The following is a 5,596-nucleotide window of genomic DNA, read 5'->3' on the forward strand; positions in this document are numbered from 1 at the left end:
ATAGAACGTCCTGCATGTTGTACACTCTGCATCGTACCCACGTGAATTATCATACAGACTAGTTTTATAAATGGTTAGATACATGAAAACAAACTATCCGTTAGCGTTAACCTGAATAATAGTTGCTTCTGAATTTTAACCAGAATTACTTAAGCCAGAGTTTTTAACTCCAGTCCTTATTTTTGAGTTTTTGTGAGCAGGGGGGCCATTGAATATTGTTGAATATAGTGGGGGGCCTTGGAGTCAAAAAAGGTTGCAAACCTTACATAATGAATGTAAGAACATAATAAATGTTTTTATTAGTTTAGAATTAGCTATTTCTGTCTAAATACAATGCGGATCCTCTTACAATTCACCATGTAGTTCCTAGAGTAAGGACAAACTGCTCTACAGAGCAAGTTTCGTAAATACATGATCTCCTTTGACAAATAAGCGAAAACACAACATCTTTGTCCTTTGCAACCACCACAGTGTTACAAAAGAGACGGATGGAGCGAGCCGTTGGTTACAATTCGCAACCTCACCACTAGATGGTGCTAAAACTTTCTTAACTTTCTAGTTAGTTCAGTGGTGGAGTGATACAAACGGTGAAGCGGTTTTCATGGTGATAATAATGCATGGCTCATAGCCAATCAGATTTGAGAACCAGAGAGAACTGTTTTAAAATTGCAGTAAGCACTTGGTTTGGTATCTGTTTAAAATACTCTATGAACTGCTTTCTCACACACGCACATACACACCTATCACTATGCTTCATAAGACATTTATCATCAATGGAATAGTTTGGATTATTTTAATGATAGATGTTGTGCGCTTTAACGTTTTTGAAACAATATGAATATTTTTTTATTGTTATTATTTGAATTCAGCTGAAGTAAGAAGTCATGGACATGTAATATGACATGAGGGTTAGTAAATTATGAGGGAAAAATTCAGATAACTATTTCTTTAAATTGTCTCAATCTTTACCATCAAACATAACCTATAACAATAGCTTCGTCGTAATATTTATTGTAATTTATTGCATTGTAATTGGTTTTCTCTCTTGCATTTTTTTTGTTCTGCAACCAGTCAAAGGCTAAACCGTAAAAGCTGATACCGGCTGCTCAACCTCCTGCTGGGGGACAAATTAAGATGCTAAGTGCTGTTATCAACCATCGCCACATGTTTCGGCAAAAAAACTAAAATGGGTTGTTTCACACAAATTATGCGTTTTGCTAATGTCTGATCAAGCAGATGTTTGCGACATGGCATGCTCGGCCACGTGTGATGCACGGGGCAAAGGAAAGACACACAGAGTGATGTGGGCTTCGCCACCGCCTGCCTTACTAAAGGGCCCATTGCCTGTTGCAGGTGTCTTCTATTGTATGACTGCCAAACACCCTGCAAATCATGCCTTCTTGCTTGGAAATTACAGCCTTCAGAGCAAACAGGCTTGTTTCTGTGGGAATGGATCCTCTGTCAACGATGAGCAGCAAGGAGGACATGTACCACTGGAGGTTTTATAGATCGTCATGTCAAAAAGAGATCGAAACGTGACATTATCATTTGAATCATCTGCGTTTTAATGTAATAGTTCTTGATGTAAATGGTAGCTCTTTTATTGTGACGTTGATGAGGCAAAAATGATACAGGTTATGGCTCATGTGTGCCATTCTGTAGGAAATGCAGTTTATCACTTTAGACACACAGACAAAATGCAAATGAAATGATGCTGTTATAGTGAACTGGAAAAAACGCAAAACATGGAAAACAACAAATATTACTGCATACATTACTATTATTTTACTTTATTCATATAACATTTGATATCAGACACAGACTTTTTCAATCACATTCTAAGATTTGCTTTGTATTTTAACACGGTTCTTGGGGAAAATTGAAAATCTGAGAATTAAGTATCTAGAAAATATATTGTTTGTTGTGTATTAAATCAACTGAAATCACCAAATTCCCAAAAAGGTTGTTTTAATAACAATAACTTTATATAAGCTAATGTGTTGATGTAGATCTTTATCAACAAAACACTGGTTATCATTTCTTCTATAAAATATTCTTTAAATATTATGTACAATGTTCAAAATTTAAAATGTAAAGTGTTTAGTTTAACAACTGAAAATGTGAATAATTCTCTTGCATAAAAGAGAAACCTCTGAGAACTAAAACAGTCATGGGGGTTGGATAAACATTACTTTTACACAATCATGTTTGATTTAACATGTAACCATATAAATGTCACTGTGTGGATGTTACCAGCTGCCAGAGATGCCACACTCTACCCCTCAGGGTATAGAGCGTGTCACTTCCTGTCCAGGGCTGGGCGAGCCTCTGTCTGACAGGCAACAGAGAGAAAGACCACAACAGCTTAGTCTTACTGTACATTCATAATCATCATCATTCTCAACAGAACAGAAAAACATTTTTACTGTCATAGTTGAGAAAAAAATAAAGCAGCTCTTCACCAGCTATTCAAAAATAAAAATTAAATATTGAATTATATTAAGAGATTTTATAAATGATATACAATAAAAATTATATAAATTCATTACAGACACTTCTGTTAATGCTAAAACACAACTCAATGCACTGCAAAAGGCAAGGCAAGGCAAGATTATTTATATAGCACATTTCATACACAAGTGCAATTCAAAGTGCTTTACATAAAATAATTGACAGAAAGAAATAAAATGTATCTTTAAAATGCAAATGATTTAAGATCACAAAAACTTTAGATTTTTAAGAAACAGTAAAAGTTTCTTAAAACTTTTACAAAAGGCAAAATACAGGTGAAACTGGAAATTTATATTACAGTTTTTCTTGATTGCTTAAAAACTTTTCTTGAAATGTTTAGTTAAACAATGAGAAACATCTGAGAACTATAACGGTCATGGGGGTGGGATAAACATTACTTTTGTCACATCACTTCCTGTCCACGGCTGGGCGGAGCCTCTGTCTGACGAGCAACAGAGATAAAAACCACAACACCTTGATATATTGAGTTGTTTTGGAATACGGTTGATCTTATGATTTTTATGATATTTTTTCCAAGCAAAATAAACTACAAGTTTGTCTTCTAGCAATTCTTTTATATTAAATGATTACCTTTTGTCACAGTAAAACTGTGTTTATACAAAGAAGATGCATGCAGTAGTGTTTTGAAATAAACATCCACATTTGTCCGAAATAGAAAGCTGTACTTTAAAATGAAAAATATCCAGACAAATTATTAAAATTGACATTTCAGGCTGTGGTTTAGTCAACAATACTCGACAACAGTTGTATCTCAGCTGAAAACATTTACCAGATAAACGAATTCTCATGGCTATTTATAATCCTCTTTGTGACACTTCAGTTTTCAAGTTTCCTTTATATTTATTTTATTTTTAAATCTACATATAATTAAAATATATTTGTTTAACATTTTGATTCGGTTATATTCTGTATATTTATGTTCTCTTGTGTGGTTGTATTTTGCTCAAACCTTTAGTGTTAAAATAATGGAAACAGGAGTTATTTTAGCCCAGTGATGGATCAGCATTGTCTGCAATAATTAGAAATTGATAGACAGGCTCAATTATCAAGAAACAAGGGATTAGTAAAATAAACACACAGCTGTGTTTAGATGGCCAGATGTTTATTACTTTCGATTATTGTCTTATTTATTGTTTGATGTACACATTTGTTCATGCCATTGATTCAGTGTAAATAACCCCAGCATCGACTTGAATGAATTCTAACCTGCTGTTGTCTGCATATGTGTTTATAAGTGAAACAATCCCTCCTGTGGTGCCACCAGGGGTGCCGCCAGAAATTCTGGGCCCTATGGAAACCAAAATTTCTGGGCCCCCTACATTTTTTACAGATAAAATTTAACCCAATAAACATGCCCTGTATACTTATGAAAAAGATAATTAGCAAATTGCATAGTTAAAATGTTTAGGATGAGTACAAAGCCTACAAAAACAAGAAAAAATATAGAAATATGTACTTGTTTACATAAAAGGGAGAACATTTATTATCTCAATTGCATTTGCAAGCACAACAGAACATTATGTACACATATTGACATATACTTTACATGAACAAGCTTTAGCTGGGTCAAACTGCTCAATCAGGAAACACCAGCTACAGTAGAGACACGTTTTATTCAATTTTATATTCTTTTTTTCTGGGGCATTTTATTCATATTAAGAACGTCAAGTTTGACAGCATCTATCGTAGCAGCAGCACTGTCACTTCACAGAACACACGACACGGCAAACTAATTTTGTCGTTTTAGAAGCGTGTAGATTACTTTTTGTTTTGGAAAGTTATCATCATGTGGCGAATACAGTAGATAAGACGTGTTTAGAGGCTAAAATCTTCGCGAAGTTTCGCGCTCAGGCTCACCTTGTTCGGCTGATTAAGACGGGGACGTGGGGGAAGGAGGACGTGGGTGTGCAGCAGCCGCTGATTCTGTGTTCATAATTCAGTAAATATTTTACTAAGCTAGCTAGATAAAAGCAGGTCATGTAGCAACAAAAATAAGTTTTGGAATACAGGAATAGGTCAAGCTACCTTTCTTTTTGAAAAACTGTGTGACATACTGTCGACTTTGGCGTTCTCTGTCTTCTCTTTCCTTCCTTTCTTTCCGTATTTGATGCCCTGACTTTTGATGTGACATGCCTGCGTGTGTCACTGTCTGCACTGCATCATAACAAGTCTAATAAGCAAGAGACGTCACACTAGCGATCGTAGCTCGGACAGCGCAGGTGGAATGAACCATTGTGAGAGGGAGCAGGGAGGGGTGTGACTGAAAGAGTAATTACATTATTTGTTTTTTAAATATTAAATCTATGGTCAAAACGGACAAAATACACATTTAGTGCACGAGGGCCCCTAGCACATTTAATGTAGGCCTATGTATTAAAAAGAGAAAAGAAATAGGAAAATAAAAAGGGGGTCTGCTCTTCTGGGCCCTGAATCAGGCTGGGCCCTTAGAATCGTCCTAACCTTCCACCCCTTTACGGCGCCCATGGGTGCCACATGGAAGAGCATCATCATGACATGCATCACCATACCCACACAAAAGATCATTTTTTTCTCTCCTTAAAATTGACTATTTGTTAAGAATATGTATACGTTTAGTTGAATTATATTTTTAAACCCATATAAATCTCAAACTATACCTATATCAGGAGGTCATATGTAAATATGCTCTTAAAGTAAACGGAAAGAGGCGCGGCCATGACCACTAGAGTGCGCAATACGATCATTCACCCATCGCCTTATAAACAGTGACGTTTACATCTCAAATTATAATACAAGAGAAATGGTCAAATGTGCAACTAAGTGGCTGAAAAAAAACTGTTGTTTTGTTTTGTTGTGACAACAACGTTATAATGATTTCCAAATAGAGAGGCGTCAGAAAGTTGTAAAATTTTAAGTCAAATCTTCTGAATCTGTAGCTGATTGTATACATCTCGCGATTCATACATAAAACATATTTAGTTGTGAATTATTTTATAAATACATTTTTTTTATAAGCTCATTCAACTCGCTCTGAACCGCAGCTGCACGTCAATCTTCCAACGTACCCAAGCATGCGCGTCGCGCG

This window comes from Triplophysa dalaica, chromosome 24 (genome assembly GCF_015846415.1).
Source record: "Triplophysa dalaica isolate WHDGS20190420 chromosome 24, ASM1584641v1, whole genome shotgun sequence".
Lineage (NCBI taxonomy): Eukaryota > Metazoa > Chordata > Actinopteri > Cypriniformes > Nemacheilidae > Triplophysa > Triplophysa dalaica.